Genomic DNA, 18,345 nt, shown 5'->3' on the forward strand with positions numbered 1-18,345 from the left:
ATTTTTTAATATATTGTTTATAGCTACTATTACAGTACAAAGGCAGAGTTGTTGCAACAGGGACCATATGGCCCACGAAGTCTAAAATATACACTGTTTGGTCCTTTATAGAAAATGTTTGCCTGTTCCTGGTCTAAAGTATACTGAACATGTTTATACTCTACAATGATAGGATTAATATTTTAAAACATTACATCAAAGAGTTCATTTAAGCACTTACCCACTGGCATAGTCTTTCATGTTTCTAATTAAGTGTTAAGTAATAATTTTATATTTAAAATGACCATCTCATAAGATTGCATTTTTACACATTCAAAAATTCATTTGCCTAATTTGTGAGATTTATGAGGTATGATGAATCATTTTCCTTGGGTCAGTTTCTGATTTAAAGTTTGTAAAGGACTCTGAATTGAAAAATAAATAAACACTCCTACAGATGACACAAGATCATTTATAACAATACTGAAGAAAAGTGAATCAATGGTTAAATGTTAGGTAAAAAGTCTGCTTGAGAGCTTCAGAATTTTGTAAGGGCGTTAAGTATTAAAAATTCATTGTGGAATGATTCAACTTCCATTTCTGACCGTGAGGGATTCATAGCAGGTCTAGAATAATCCTCCCACTGCAAACAACTAGAACACAGGACAAAATATAGGAAAGGACTATTTTCAGACATGGCAGTGCAGGACTGTGATCCCTGAAAAAAAGGAAACAAACAAGGCACGGCCTACCATCACCCAAGCCTCTCAGCCAGGAAGCAATTAACCACTCTGGAGCAGGGAGGAGGAACCCAGACAGAACCTGGCAATCTTGCTGACTTGAGGAGACAGGGAAAAAAGTGCAAGGACGCCAAGGTAGCTAGAATTTATAAGGCAGAGTTCCAGAGAGGAGAGAAAGTGTTCCAGTAATTTCAATGAGAGTTCCCTAGAGTTTTTAGCTAAATAAAAACCTATACATGAGAAGAGTAAAATTTCTTTAGACCAGCTAACAAGAATTTCTATGGAAAGAAAGTTACCAGGAAGTTGTAAGACAAAGGTTTCTCAAAGCTGACATGGGGCCAAGACTTCAACAAGTTCCTTCAAGCAAGTAGGGAAAAACCTTGTTGAATATACAAGGCAGTAGTGACCCCAGAAGCTCCACATCGCAGAGGCTAGGGGAAAGTAGCCCTAGAAAAGCTACTACAGACCCACCTGAAAGGACCTTAAAAGTCTAGGAAAAAAATCAAACTAATATGCGATTTATAATGCCTGTCGGAAAAAGTCCAATACTCTTCAAAGGAATGCCACAAAATCAAGGACTCAACACATAAAATTCACAAATATGTGACATTTAATTAAAAATTATTGGACACAGAAACAGGCAAATGTGACACATAACCAGAAAGATATCAGTCAATAGACAGACAGACCTGGAAATAACAGCATGATGGAATTAATGGGGCAAAGGCATTGAAAGCGCTATTACAAGTATGCTGCATATTCAAGAATGTAAATGAAAATGGGAATACAGTGAAGAGAGAAATGGGGGGTTTTCTAAAAGAGCCAAATAGAACTTCTAGCAATTAAATATATATATATACATACATACATATATATATATATATATATATATATATATATATATATATAATATTCAAAATCCCTTCATGGGATGAGACAAACAGTGGTTTATGCACTGCAGAAAAAGAGATTAGTGAACTTCAAAACACTTTGGGGCACCTGGATGGCTCAGTATAGTGTGTGACTCCTGATCTCAAGGTCGTGAGTTTGAGCCCCACGTTGGGTGGAGATACTACTTTTAAAAAAAGTAAATACCAATAACAAAGGTGAAGTGCAGAAAGAAAAAAATGACCGTGAGGCAACGGAAAAACACTGTTGTAAAGGCCTTACATTAAAAGAGAAGTGATAGAATATTATTTGATAATAGAATGTAGTAAACTAAAGAGGCACAGTATAAATTCTGGAGTAACCACTAAAAAAAAAAAATAAGAGGTAGAACAGTAGGGGAATAAGCCAACAGGGAAGATTAAAAGTATAATTAATTAAAAGTATAATTAATTCAAAGGAAGGGTTAATAGGAAATAAACAGCAAGATGGTAGATTTAAACCCAACCACATTAATAAATATGTTAAGTGGTAATTGTTTAAATAATCCAATTAAAAAACTGATAAAAAAGCAAGACCAATACATGCTAGCGATCAGAATCGCCCACTAAAATAAGGAAATAGGTTAAAAGTAAAAGGATGGAAGATACACCAAAACACCAAAATCTTAAAAAAGCTGGAATAGCCATATTTATACCAGACAATATAGAAGACAAACGAATATTACCAAAGATAATGAGGAACATTTCACAATGATCAAGGGTCAATTCATTTAGAAGACAGAATCTAATTCTAAATGTGTATGTATAGAATACCAGAAGTACAAAACACATAAAGGAAAAACTGACAGAACTGAGGGGATAAAACAAACAAGTATACAAATACAGTTGGAGACATCAACATTTCTCTTAGTAACTGGAAGAACAGGTACAGCGGAAATTCAGCAAAGATAAAGAAGACTGTAAAAGACTCTCAACTGAATTGATATTTACAGAACATGTAAACCAACAACAGCAAAATATAAATTTTTATACTGCCTATGAAACATTTACCAAAACAGACCATCTGCTGAGCCAGGAATAAGTCTTAACAATTAAAAGAATTGAAACTATACACAGTACATTCCCTTATCACAATGGAACTAAATTAGAAATCAATAACAGAAAGATATCTGGAAAATTCCCAAACATTTACAAATTAAACAACATACTTCTAAAATAACGCAAGGGCCAAATAAAAAATCACAAGGAAAATCAGAAAATATCTTGAAATGAATGAACAGAAAACCCAACTTAGCAAAATCCTGAGATGCAGATAAAAAGGTGCTTTGAGGAAATTTATAGTTTTCTATGTTTACATTGGGAGGGGTTCTATGTTTACATTGGGGGGTGGGGAGTCTAAAACCAATTACCTAAGCTTCCACCATAAAAAGCTAGAAGAAAAGAGAACAAATTAAATCAAAGTAAGTAGAGACTAACAAAATAACCAAGAATAGGAATCAATAAAACAGACAACTGAAAAATAGGAAAGATGAATGAAACCCAGAACAGGTTCTGTGAAAAGAAAAAAAAATCAATGAAATTGATAGACCTCTAGCTGTACTGAATGAGAGAAGACAGAAATCATCAATATCAGGAATGAAAGGGGAAACATTACTTGAGAGTCTACAGATATTAACAGAACAAGAGACTATTCTGAATGATTTTATGACAATAAATTTGACAACTAAGATGAAATAGACAAATTCCTTAGAAGACACAAATTACCAATATTGACTCTGGAAGTAACAGATAACCTGAATAGCCCTATATCTGTTAAAGAAATTAAGTTTGTGGGTTTTTTTTTTTTTTAAGATTTTATTTATTTGAGAGAGAGAGAGAGCGCACGAGCGTGGGGAGGGGCAGAGGGAAAGGGAAAAGCAGACTCCCCACTGTGCAGGGAGCCCAATGTGGGGCTCAATCACAGAACCCTGTGCTCATGACCAGAGCTGAAGGCAGCTGCCTAATGGACTGAGCCACTGAGGCGCCCCAGAGAAATTAAGTTTGTAATTTAAAAATGTCCTCACAAAGAAAGCTCCGAATTTTCAAATGGTACACTGGTGAATTCCATCAAACATGTAAAGACAGAAGTAATACCAATCCTACACAAATTCTTCTACAAAATAGAGGAGGGAACATTTCCCAACTGATTTTATATGGCCAGCATTAGATTGATTCCCAAACCAGAAAAAGGCATTTTAAGAAAAGCTCACATCAATATCTCTCACAAATAAAGATGCAAAAATCTCTAACAAAATAGCAACTCAAATTCAGCAATATATAAAGAAGGAATGCAAGGTTGATTTTACATTTTTAAAAAATCAATGTTATTAATCATATTAACAGAATAACAGAGAAAAACAATATGATCATTTTAATAAACAGAAAAAAAATTAACAAATTTCCACACCCATTAATAACAAAACTTCAGACAACTCAGAATACAAAAGAACTACCTTAATTTGATAAAAGATGTCTGTAAAATACTGACATAATAATAAATAATAAACATTCTATTCAACATTACACTGGAGTTCATAGCCAGTGTAATGAGGCAAGAAAAAGAAAAGAAAAGAATAAAAATAGGAAACGAAGAAGTTAAGATGTCTTTATAAGAGACATGACTGTTTATATAGAAAATCCTAAGGAATCAACAAAACAAATACAAAGACTATTAAGCGACTTTAGCAAGACTGTAGAATAAAAGGTCAATATACATATATCCATTATATTTCTGTATCTATCAACAAACAACTAGAAATTTTAAAACTTTTAAATGCCATTTGTAACAGCAATTAAAAACATGAAATACTTCAGTTTATCCCTTACAAAATATGTGCAAGACTTCTAAAATGAAAAGTACAAAACACTGCCAAGACAAATTAAAGAAAACTTAAATAAATGGAAAGATATATTGTACTTATGGATTGGAAGATTCAGTATTATTAACATAGCAATTTTCCCCGAATTCATCTATACATTCAATTCAATTCAGATAAAAATCCTAGGGGTCTTTTGCAGAAATATATAAGCTGATTATAAAATGTATATGAAAATTCAAATGAACAGGATAATCAAAATAATTTTGAAAATTAAGAACAAAGTAGAAATACTTGTAATACCCTCTAGAGTTATTATTAAGCCAAAGCAATCAAGACAGTTTGGTAATAGCCTAAGGATAAACATATAGAAAAATGCAACAGCATAGAAAATCCTGGGGCTCCTGGGTGGCTCAGTTGGTTAAGTGTCCAAGTCTTGATCTCAGCTTAGCCCTCAATCTCAGGGTCATTAAGTTCAAGCCCTACACTGGTCTCCATGCTGGGCACGGAGCCTACTTAAAATAAAAAAATTAAAAAAAAAAAAAAGAAAATCCAAAAATAGACCTATAAATAAATCGATGGACTTTCAAAGGTGCCAAGGTAATTCAATGTGTAAGAAAACATTTTCAATAAATGTTGCTAAAACAACTGGATATTCATACGGAATGAAAACGAATTTTGCCTTTACCTCACACATTTTGTATATGTACAAAAGCTAACTCAAAATATACTATAAACCTAACAGAAAATGTGAAACTATAAAACTTCAAAAAGAAAACACAGGAAAATAGTTTATGGACCTTAGCCAGCTGATAACATACACTTTACAAAATTAAAAACTTCCGCTGTTTTCAAAGCATCATTATAAAAACTAAGTGGTCAGTATGTACATAAAACAATTAAAACCACAGTAAGATACCACTTAACCAACACTCATTAAAAAGCTAAAATTTGAAAGACCGATAATTCTAAATATTGGCAAGGATGCAGAGTTACATTGATGCACCAAGCAGCACAGCGGCTACTAGGCACATAGAGCCATTTAAATTAAATTTGATAAATTGAATAAAAAATTCAGTTTCTCAGATGTACTAGCCATATTTCAACAGCCACATGTAGCTAGCGACTAATGTACTGGACAGTGTAGATATTGAACATTTTCATTATTACATAAATGTCTACAGGATGAATTAATGCAGAACATATGAAATGCTCACGCATTACTAGTAGGAATATAAAATTTTGCCAGCAAGTTTAGTAGCCTTTTTCAAAGGCAAACAAAACTCACCATTTAACCCAACAATTCCACTCCTAGGTACTGACCCAGCAGGACTGGTTTCATTAGAAGCCTAGTGGGAGCTGGTATACAGAACCTCTCTGTACGATCTTTGCAACTTCCGGTGACATCTATAATCATTCCAAAGTCAATAGTGAGTTAACTTTGTGAATATTTTAAGAACTCACTATCAGCATTTCTATGACATATACAAGTAAATTTTCCCTCTTTTCTCTAAAAAAACAATAAAAACAAAAAAGCGATCACAGCAGCTTTATTTATAATAGCTAAAAACTGCTAACAATTCAATGTTCATTAACGGGTGTTCTAGTTCTACTACTGCCACTACTTAGTTGATGCTGAGTAACTTAACCTCTCACTTGGTTTCTCCTTATAAGATGAAAGGAAATAATTAAATGATTTCCAAAGCCTCTCCCTATTCTAAAACCTATTCCTATTCCATGCTTCTGTTACATTTTTACTGCCCAAAATTAAAAAGGAACACAAAATATTTCTATGCACTCAAGTGGATTCTAAATTCTTGCTTCAGACAGTGTGAGCTGGCTTTGGTTTTATGCGATCTTTTCCTGGGGCTCTGAACATTTGACCTTACTAGCTTTGAGCACATGATTTTTATTTTTTTTTTAATTTTTTTTAAAAGATTTTATTTATTTATTCGACAGAGATAGAGACAGCCAGAGAGAGAGGGAACACAAGCAGGGGGAGTGAGAGAGGAAGAAGCAGGCTCATAGCAGAAGAGCCTGATGTGGGGCTCGATCCCATAACGCCGGGATCACGCCCTGAGCCGAAGGCAGATGCTCAACCGCTGTGCGACCCAGGCGCCCCTGAGCACATGATTTTTAGATAATAGCGCTCTCTCCTATTTGAAATAACCAGGCTTCAGACTATAAGGACTATATAAGATTTCTACTCCCTTTATCACATCAGACATTCTCTATATTTTGCTGTTAAAAGTCTGTGAACCATCGTTCATGCTACCAAAATGATGCTTGTTATTTTTAATTTAATAAGACATGTGGTATTGGCATTACTGGAGAATAGAAAGTAAGCCATTTTTAATGGTTTCACGTAATATGATAAAGTACTTTTTTTAAAACCCTATATGGAAAATCTAGAGTTCCCCAAATCTTTTGCTATCTTTCATTCCTCCTGCAGAAGACTTGCAGACGAGCAACATTTCAGACTACAATATCTTTTACTGAAGTATCGTTTATACATATAAAGATGAACAAAGTCAGCAAGGGAGCTTATACAATTTTAATTTCAAAATCAGTGTTCATAGAAAATCTGATTACAATTAATGGTCTTTGGTTTAAATTTTCCTTGGAGATAGGTTCTCCTAAAAAAAGACCAGAGAGCAAATGATTATCTATTTTCTTTATTATGTTCAATTAGCCAACATATAGTACATCATTAACAACACTCTCAATTTCACCCAGCAGAATACTTTTTGAATACTTAGGAAAATCATTCAATCTTCTCACTTTGAGAAATTAAAAAAATGAAGGTGGCACATATATATGCCAACAAATACTCAATTAATTATACTTGTGTGATACTATTTTTCTCTGGGTAATTCAAATACCCAGGCGATGACAAATGGACTGATCTTACAAATGTAGGCCAACAAATTCAGTAACTCCCCTTTATCACCTGTATTTCTGGTTTTTAAAAATATGAATCAACTCATTTAATTCTTTAAAATACATACCAAGATATAAAATGAAGTACTGAGCTATATTTAATTGTTAAATAGCAATACATTTAGAAAAAAAGAAAACTAATCAATATTTTCTTATAACTCCACTGCTGCATCAAGCTTCAAGAAGAAAGCAGCAAATCACTTAAATTTCTTGCATTTCCCTGGTATTTAGATCACACACTCACATACATACACACACAACTCAACATCTTTGTATTTCCCTCACTGTCACCCTGAAATTTACTGAACATGACATCAAAAAGTATCTGAAAGTTCCTCATATTTCTGTATGTCTATTAAGAACTGATCTCGTATTAGAAAGTACACTGGCACAGAAACTAAATTCCATAGAAAAAAGCAAATCTATATTAATATTGAAAAAATCTCCTGGCAAAACACTTTATTTAGTGCTACTAGATTTGTCAACAAGACATTTTAAAAAAAGTGTTTCAACTATTTCTTTATAGAAATAGTTAGCTTACTTTTAAAAATTCTAAGCCCTCAGCTAAGTATCATAACTTTACTATGACTACTGAATCACAGCTGGCCAATGAGAAGCTAATTGTAGTCCTTAAAACTCACTATAGTCTGGGCAAGCATGACACAGTAATATTATTATAACAGGCACAATTATTTGAAAGTGTTTATGTCAGGTGTTAGAAGTTTCTAGGAGACTAGCTCCTGAGCTATGTAGCAAAACAAAAATTAAGTATCAATTACTGTGAAGTGGCCTTTTCGGTTTTTCCTTTAAAGAACCTTAAAGTGGGTCAGTTAAGCATCTACCTTCAACTCAGGTCAAGATCTCAGGGTCCTGGGATTGAGCTCCATACTGGACTCCCTGCTCAGCAGGGAGTCTACTCATCCCTCTCCTTCTGCCCCTCCCCCCCATTCTGCTCTCTCTCTCTCTCCTCTCAAATACATAAAATCTTTTTTTTTTTAAATAAAGAACCTTAAAGCAGCAGTTGAAAAAAACCCTTGTGCAAGTTTTGAGATCAGACACAAAACTGAGAATGAAAGACCAGTCTGTTCAAATTATCCTCAAATGTCATTTCTCTGAATTCCATGGGTCTGCAATGGAGTGAGAATGGGAGTGGGCTATGAGGCAGAGCTTGGTAGGCTATCAGCAGCTGGGCAAGAGAATCTTTAAAAAGACTCTCGAAGAAAAAAGATTTCAAGAACGTTCTTCCTCTCTAATTTAAGTCAAATCTTATAATGTTGTTTTCAGATTTTTTTCTACATTTACTCCGTCCTTTATTGTTTTCCTTTTTGATTAGAACTATATGAGAGATCCTGCTCCATTAGTTCTATAGAATATAGTTTATAATTTTAAAAAACTTTAGTACAGAATGAAAAACAGAAATTTTGTTAATGATGAAATTGTAATATCCACAGTAAAAGCACCATCATACCAAGCAATTAAAAAAGAAAAAATCAGCTCCTTTTAAAGGAAGGACAATTTGGAGACCAAAACTGTAAAAGAAAAACTGCTAACATCCATATACAAGTTTTAAGACAATTTTCTTTCCAATTAAAAAAATTTAGATTGTTTACAGAAAGTTACCAAGGAAAGCAGCATTATCTACAATAGCCAAATTATGAAAAGAGCCTAAGTGTCCACTGACTGATGAATGGATAAAGAAAATATGGTGTGTACACTTGTACACACACACACGCACATGCATGGGGCTATTAGTCATAAAAAAGAATGAATTCTTGCCATTTGCAACAACATGGATGGAGACAGACAAGTACTATGCTGAGTGAAATACTCAGAAAAAAAACCAAATAACCATATGATTTCACACATATGTGGAATTTAAAAAACAAAACAAACAAGCAAAGGGGAAAAAAAAGAGAGAGAGGCAAACCAAGAAACAGACTCTTAATTATAGAGAACAAACTGATGGTCATCAGAGGAGAGGTGGATGGTGGGGGCGGTTAAATATGGGATGGGGATTAAGGAGGGCACTTGTTATGATGAGCACTGGGTGTTGAATGGAAGTGTTATATCACTATATTGTACACGTGAAACTAATATTATATTCTGTGTTAACTAATTGAAATGTAAATAAAAACTTAAGAAAGAAAGAAAGAAAGAAAGAAAGAAAGAAAGAAAGAAAGAGAAAGAAAGAAAAGAAAGAGAAAGAAAGAAAGAAAGAAAGAAAGAAAGAAAGAAAGAAAGAAAGAAAGAAAGAAAGAAAGAAAGAAAGAAAGAAAGAAAGAAAGAAAGAAAGAAAGAAAGAAAGAAAGAAAGAAAACGAACCAGGGTAAAGCAATTTGTCATCCAGCACAGCCAGAAACATAGCATAGAAACAGGTGACATTTCTAAGGGATACCTCCATATTACAGAGCAGAAACGGGGGGGAAAACACCAAAAAACACCTCAGATCACTAAACGCAATGAAATAAATAATTGTGTGTGAATCTTAGCTTCCCACACTTACTTACTCATTTGTTTTTTCAGGATCCCCTTTCAAATGAACTGTTTTAAGTTCCCCTAGCTCACCTACAATTTTTTAATACTTTATTACAAAGTACAGTTTCTGTTTGAATTATTTTATTAAGGATAAAGCAACTCAAATAGTACAGTATTGATAAACACAAGAATACTAAAAGTCAGTTATGCTTACTCCTAATCCAGGAATAAATGAAAACAAAGTTTAAATCAGCTCATAGACCTCAGTTTTTGCCACCTCCTTCCCTCTTTGTTTCTGCTATTTATACTGCTGAGGTCATTCCACTTTCATACTGGGAAATGTCTGTTTTTCCTGCTTGGACTTGCTTCACAAATCACTGAATTCTCACTTTCTCATAAAAGAGGACTTCATCACAGGATATAATTAATCCCACTAAAGCAAGCAAACCTGTTAAACTTTAGGCCCAGCTATGAGACCTTGGATGAATTCATTTCTATAATAATGATGCTAATATTTAATCCACAAGACTGTGGTGAGGCTCATATGAGGTTAAGTATATGAAAGAGCTCTGAATGTTCAAAGTGTCACACAAAGGTGAGGGTCTCCGTTTCTTCATCTGTCATAAGGGAGGACTCCATTAGCTAATCTCTAAAAACTTTCCTTCCATCTCTAAAAATTCTTTGATATTTACATTCGAAGCACATAAAACTCTTCCTACTCAGATGATAACTTTATAGCTGTAAGAGGTGTAGGGAACAATCAACTCAAACTTCTCATCTCACAAAAGAGTCCAAAGGCAGGCTAAGGAGCCTGCAGACCAGAGAAGTCAGTAGGAAAGTCGGGGCTGGCTGGACTGAGACCTGACTCTGCTGCAAAATCCCTTCTGGCATGTGATGCTGTCCACTATTCTATGAGCTTAAAAATCCCTCTTCACCACAGCTTAAACAATTACCTTTTCAAACTGGTTACAATGAAAAGCTCATTAAAAAGACGTAAATTTTAAAAATAGTAAAATAAATAACAATAATAAAATAAAAAGATGTAAATATTATTTTGGTGAAAATGACTTAACTGCTAACAGTCCAGTTAAAAATGTTCATACATGATACCAATCAGGCTCCTCCGCTAGGAGCCTGCTTCTTCCTCTCCCACTCCCCCTGCTTGTGTTCCCTCTCTCGCTGGCTGTCTCTATCTCTGTCAAATAAATAAATAAAATCTTAAAAAAAATAAAAAATAAAAAAAATGTTCATACATGATACCAACAGCAAAAGGGGATCAAATCAAACTGTCTAGCTATTCATTTGGCTTGTGTGATATTCAAGTCAATGGGCATGATATAAACTCTGTCTAACCTTCCCTAATTAAAGGGTTTTAATTCTGATTTTGTTACTTACTAGCTATGTGATCTTGGGCAATTTATTTATTTCTCTGAACCTCAGTCCCCTCATCTTTATTTTTTTCAAGTTTTTTTTTTTTTTTAAGTAATCTCTATTGTGGGGCTCGAACTCACAATCCCAAGATCAAAAGTCTGATGTTCTTCTGACTGAGCCAGCCAAGTGCCCCTCCCCATCTTTAAAACAAGGATAATACCAAGTGTTTCACCTGGTTATTGTGAATTAAACGAGCTAGTTCATGTCAAGGCCCTATAACAGTGTTTGGCACAACTGAAACTTAACCGAAATTAAATTTATGAGGTTCTGGTCCTCAAATTCAGTTATCAATAGTTGTACAACAACTAAACCTAAATAAAATGAGGGGCACTGTGACCTAATGGAAGGCAAATGAGGTTTGGAGTAAGTCAACAAATCTGAGTCTGAATACTAGCCTAAGAGCTTTTGACCTTGAGCAATTTACCAAACTTCTCAAAGCTTCTTATCTGAAAATGAGACTATTTTTATCATTCTGTCTTTCCTATTCACATTGCAAATACTTTGAAAAGGGCATGTCTTACTCATCTTTGTCTCTTCCATAGTAAGGTAAGGTTCAAAATTATAAGATTTGATGCTGGAGTAAGGCAAGAGATTGATAAAAAGGGATTCAAGACTAGAATAAATGTGTTACATTGCGAAAAAAGAAAGTACAAACCCAGTTTAACTGGCTCCAACTCCAGGCATTATGTCTTTGCATCCTTTTCTTTCCTTAGAAGCGCTCCTCCAGTATTCTTTTCCTACAGGAAGAGGCAAAGTGGGAAATAAATATTAGTGAAGGTTATTTGAATCATACTTTAAAACTGAGCATTTTTTAATTTACCATTAAGCAGAGTCAAACTGTTATCCATCTACTTAGTGGAGTTGTTTTCAAGTGCCAAAATAACTAAGAGGTGTTTTAGTTTAGGAAATACTATGGTTTTAAGTAACCAAAAAAGTAATCTTACCTCAAAAAATTACTTTTAATGAATAACAATACCTTTGTTAAAGATTACTACTCAGGATAGATCGTATGAAGCACTGTAGTTCATTACATTATGCAAAAATATTTCTAAGACTAAGCTCTTAATCTTCTGGGTGAAGAGTGCATGGTGAGACATATCAAACTATGAGAATCTGATGAAAACTGAATTGCATCTCCCCCCAAAATGCACATACATGAATCATATTTTCCATATAATTTTAGTTGAGACATTAAACCCAGTCATCTATCTGTGAATCTCTAAAACCTGGTAGTAGACTCTGAGGAACAGTTTTTGAGTTACTCAAAATAGCAGATTTATAGGATTTTAGAACCATAAGCAATTTAGCAATCATCTAATGCAAACTGCTAATAGAAAAATGAAGAGGCAGTGGCTCAGAAAGTTATAAAGAATTAAGTAAAGGCTTACTGTACTCAGGAACAGGGGTGTCCAACTACTATGCTAATCCACATAAGACTGACCATGCAAAATTTAGTATAAATCAGTGCCTTCGGTTTAGAATAATTCTCACAATGAAACCCAAACAGGAGACTGCCAAATGGTCTTTTGGTCCAAACATTAGTGGTGGTTAAGAGAATGAACTTTAGAGTTTTTCACAGACATGTGAAAAAGTTGATCAATTCACTTTATCTTTCTTATCTTCAGGTTCTTCAAATACAAAATGAAAATACTGAAACCTACCAATGTAGGATTACTTTAGGGATAAAACCTGATAACATATATAAAGTATTCAACACGGTGCTTGGTACACAGTAGGTGCTCAGGAAAACGATATGGATTAAAAATATTTCTTGTCTACAACAAAATGGATGGATCTAGAGTATAATACTAAGTAAAATAAGTCTGTTAAAGACAAATACCATGTGATTTCACTCATATGTGGAATTTAAGAAACAAAACAAATGAGAAAAGAGAAAAAGAGACAAACCAAAAAACAGACTGTTAACAAGACAGAGAATGAACTGGTGGTTACCAGAGGGGAGGTGGGTGGGGGGATGGGTGAAATAGGTAAGGGGGATTAAGAGTACACTTATCATGATGAGCACTGAGTAATATAGAGAATTGAATCACTATAATGTACACCTGAAACAAACATAACACTGTATGTTAACTATACTGGAATTAAAGTTTCTTAAAATTAATACTTAAAAAATTTTCTTGTCAAGTCATGGAATTGGATAAAACACGAAACAAGTCTCTAAGTAAAGGAGATGCCTTCTAGTTGAACAAAATAACTGGCAAACATTTACTGAGTATCTTCTACATAATATACTATTCAAGGTGTTACTGAGGATATAGAAAAGATAAAATTGTCCTTTCAAGAGGAATTAGGTAAAGACAGAGCTTTCTCCTCATTTCTGTCCTGGGCTTCTCTTTTTCCTTTTCCCCTTAGGGTTCAGCTTTTTTGCATACATTGCCTGGGTTCCCACCGGGACTAGGAGGACCCCTCACATGATAACCCCTAATTCTGACCTTTCACCTGAGCCTCAGACTCCTATATCTTGTTGTTTTTGGATATTTCCACCTCAATACACCATAGGTAAAAACTCAACATGTTCAAAAGTGAGCTTTTCGTCTCTTCCTAAAATCCATCCCTTCTTTCAATTCCTTGTTCTGGTTAACAGTGCAGCAGCCACTTAGATACACCAAAAGTCTAGCAATAATCACAGTTCACCAATCATCTTCAAGTCTCATTGAGTTCTACACTAAATGCTTTCGAGTCTACTTTCGCAATTCCATCCCTATCAATAGTATCCAAATCCAGGTCATTATCTCTCAGTATGACTGATTTAGTAATCCAACCACTCTTACCCTACCCCAGAGTCTATTGTACTGCTGCCAGAATGATCACTCTAAAATGAAAATCTTGTCACAGCATGCACCATCATATGTTAGACCCTTCCATGGCTATTATTCATAGACTGAAGTCAAAGTTCACCCACAGAAAAAATGGACAGTATGACATTTAAGTACTCAATGACCTGGCTCATGCCTATCTCTTCAGCTTCACTTCACATCTCCCCCTTTATCACACCACAGCCATACTGAATCCCATGTGTTCTCACGCTGTTCTCTTTGCCAATATATCCTTAACACCCTTTGCACAAATAGGAAATTCCTACTTGTTCTTCAAGATTCAGGTCCAGGATCACTTCCTGTGGGAAGCCTGTCCAGAGTATACTTCCCTACTCCACCAAGCTCACACTTCACTACAACAAGCACACAGGAGACATTTGTTACACTGAACAAAAATAAAACTAAGCGAACTAATGACACAGCAGCAATTAATTTACAAAAATAAAGCCAATGAGAAGGGAAACTAGTTGGATTTCAGTGTTTCTTTGGAGAAAAGAAAGTCTTGATCTGAAGATCTGAGGAGTAATTGTTCACAGATTGTTGGAAGAGAGGAAATAAAAGCATCTGAGTAAAAGAGAGATGGAGATGAACACATTTAGAGGAGAAATGTGGAAATGTGTATAGTAAGGCTGGAGGGATAGTAAACAGCAAATATAAACTCATAAATGTTGCCATCCTTATAAAGAGGTTTAGGAAACACAACCAATAAATGACGAGACATTTCAAATAATTTTCTCTGAAACTATATGATATAGTTGCCATTTACAGACACTACCTTACATTTCCATTAGAGGGATATTAGTTTAGAAAGATATTTTCATCTTTTAGTTAATCCCTTGTGATCTTATAGGTTTAAGAAAGTACTCCTACCTAATTCGCATGTACTAAGGAACTTTACATCAAATCCTGAAATTATTATATATCTTTATGTTGCATGACAATGTGCTGAACTGGAAAAAGGTAACATAGACTATGTCAGGTAGATCAAGGGCTAGTCAACCTTATTAAATAATCTTTATTATTAGAACATTAGATTATTCCAAGTCAGAAGAAGAAACTGAAAATACAGTAAGCTTAATATTAAAGTCGCAGAGGAATTAAACTATAAATATTTTGTTCTCTGAATACAGAATAATTAAAGAATATCAATCCTGAAACTTAAATACACTAGTCATAATGCAGACAAAGAACAGATCTATGAGGTATTCCCATATGAAGAGTGAAGATTAAGGTCATCTACCAAGAATAAAGAGAGAAAAAAAGTTCTGTCATCTCTGAACTACACTTAATGACAAAATCTACTGCTTCCAGTAAAGACAGAGAACATTCACTCTAATACATTAGCTAGAATACCACACAATTAGTCAAAAGGGAATCAAGTTAGAAACTGAAGCAGCACAAGTAAATCAGCCATCCCAAACTGAAGCATCTCTAAATGGAGTTCTATATCATTTTTATGTTATATATTTAACTATATAGCTGTATAAGATAATAACAATCCAGGGCATATCTTCTATATCAAAAAGAAAGGTGATTAGAAAACAGATATATGCTGACAAAGCACAGAAGCACTTTGGAGCATAAAAGTCATTTGCATGGAGTTGTATGTCTTCTTGTCCTTGACTCTGTAAACGCCAATTCCCTGCTTTCAGGTTTGCAGACAGCAAAAAGTGAGATACAATGCTGAATGCTAATTTTCAACATAACACTGATGTTATGTCAGAAGATATGGGTAATTCTCACTCTCGCATAATACCTGTCATTTTAAAATACCCCTACTGATATGAACCAACGTTCGTGAATGAAAGGTGGAAAAATCCTTTTGATCTGTTGTATTCAAGCAAATTGACAGATATGAATGCACAAACACTAGTCTTCGATTATGAAATCCCCTCACACATAAACACCATTGTAAAATGAATTTCTCTAAGGGGAAAGGGACTGAAAATGTTACAAGCTTGCTAAAGAGAATAATACCAAACTATAAAAGAAACTGGCAGCCCAAGAATATGATGGTGACAGCCACGCTATGCTCAAGTGTGCTGTAGATGATCACTTATGCTGTCAGCCAATGTCATCTGAATTTCTTCAAAACTCCATTTTATGAAAAAACCACTAGCTTAGGGAAGGAATATAGAATCATCTCTCTGATCGAAAATGGCAAGCTATTTTTGCCCGATATGTATTTATCTTTCCACAAGAAGAGTTATATATTTCTTGTGACCATAATCTTAACCATAAATTTGGGCCAATGTCTGCACTGTACAAATGTAAGTATTGTTCATAAAAGAGCAGCAGATTTTATATACATACACAGTCGATTCTCACTATTGTGGTAGTTATGTTTTGTTTCCATAAACACTGCAGCAGTGAGTACTGTATTTCTACTGCTTCTAGGAAATGGGAAATACAGGGTTAGCCTCTGATTACCACATTTTCATCAACTGATCAATACATAAAGTTTATATTATGTGTATTTCTGTTTAAAAACAAGTTATTTAATATATATTGCTCACTAAAATCGAACTCAACAGTGTAATTCATGACTGAATGAAGTTTATCTAATACACATACTGTTGCCATAAGGTACATCGGAACTACGTTGTATTTAGGAACACTACACAGCACTTCAGCACATTTGGAGAGCATGGTATACAGCATAATCACCCCCCAAAAAGGCACAAAAATATGCAAAATGTGGCACTAAGGAGATGGAGAAAGGACATTATAGTTTATGGTATGAGAGTTAAAACAAGAAGGCAAATGTGACCTTGTTCAACCTCAGCTGAGAATGCACACATCAGGCAACTCATACGCAATGTGGGGCTTGAACTCACAACCCCAAGATCAAGGGTCACATGCTGAACCGACTGAGCCAGCCAGGCACCCCTAGGCAACTCATTTTTTCACCACTCTGAGTGTGTCTACAAATGGTTATGAAAGCACCACAATTATTGATTTGGGGGTTGCAAATAAATTTTAGCAAGTAAGTGAATTTGCAACAATGAAAGCCATGAACAATGAGGATCAACTCTGTATGTGTGTATATATCCCTGTGTGTATGTGTGTATATATGAATGTGCGTGTGTGCGTGCATGTGTGTATGTACATGCAGCATATGACATATCTGACAGGAAAGACAAGTTGTGGGACTCTCTAGTATGAGACTCTCCTAAGGTCCATGTCTATATTTCCACTTGGCATACTGGATACCTCTACCTGAATGTACTATGAGCACTTCAAACTTAACACACCAAGCTCATCTTCTGTGCTTACCCCAAACCTGCCTTCTGCTACATTACTACTCAAGTGACTGCAACTCTGACTCCTTTCTCCACATCTTACCCAGGCACCAAATTATGTTGATTCGTCCTCTGAGGTATCTCTTAAAGTTTATCTCTCCCCTGCCCAAGCCCACTACAGTTATCATTAAATGCCTTTCTATCATTTGGACCATTAGCACAGTTTTACCATCTTCTTTCTCTATTCTCTACTCCAAAATCACAGGCAATATTACTGTCAGTGTTAGTTCTCCAAGATCTAATTATGCTTTCACTTCTTGGTACCTATGTGATGAGCTTAAAATTTCTCGATTATGGTGTATAATGCTTTGTTATGATTTGGCACCAAATCGTCCTTTAATATTCATCTACTGTCACTCATCTCTGATAAACTCTATAGCCACAGTAATCTATTTCCCATTCTTTGAATATATCATGCCTTTTAAAGACCCCTTGTACATATTAGAAATTCCACTAGCAATGCTCTTTCTTCCATTCTTTACTTGCCCTTAAAGCCTCTGCTTATGTCACCTCCTTTATGAAGACTTTTCTGATGAGCCTTTACCTCCACTTCAAGCCAAGTTAGTCACTATATTCCCTGTACTTCCATAATATTCTCGCATACTTCTATTAAAAAAATTCCTTGAGTTCAAATTATTAAGGAAGTACAAGAATGTGCAAGGTTCGCCAAATACTGATTGCTACTGCAGCTGGGTAATGCAGATTCATTATATTACCATCTACTTTAGTGTGCATGCTAAATTTCCATTACAACAAAGTTTAAAAAGTCAAGAGACACAGACAGAAAGAGGGAGAAAATATTGACTACAAGTAATTGAACATCAGACTTACGTGTGACTTAAACAAACATGGCATTAACTTTTCTTCCCCACACAAGAAGTCCAGAGGTACCTAGTCTA

At 34.7% G+C, this 18,345-nt stretch overlaps 1 protein-coding gene across 13 annotated transcripts in view; it reads right to left on the reverse strand.

Moving 5' to 3' along the window:
* Positions 1–18,345, reverse strand: part of PEAK1 (pseudopodium enriched atypical kinase 1) — a 291,303-nt gene that overhangs the window by 158,152 nt on the left and 114,806 nt on the right. For 10 of the 13 annotated variants that reach the window (XR_015722128.1, XR_015722127.1, XR_015722131.1 and 7 more), the window contains one exon: positions 11,963–12,044. The gene's annotated coding sequence lies outside the window, so the exon portion shown is untranslated. Of the gene's footprint in view, positions 1–5,749; positions 5,869–11,962; positions 12,045–18,345 lie in introns of all 13 variants that reach the window. The other 3 variants (XR_015722130.1, XR_006779170.2, XR_006779169.2) reach the window with 1 other exon arrangement.

This window comes from Ursus americanus, chromosome 28 (genome assembly GCF_024610735.1).
Source record: "Ursus americanus isolate L20-20 chromosome 28, mUrsAme1.1.p, whole genome shotgun sequence".
Classification (NCBI taxonomy): Eukaryota; Metazoa; Chordata; class Mammalia; order Carnivora; family Ursidae; genus Ursus; species Ursus americanus.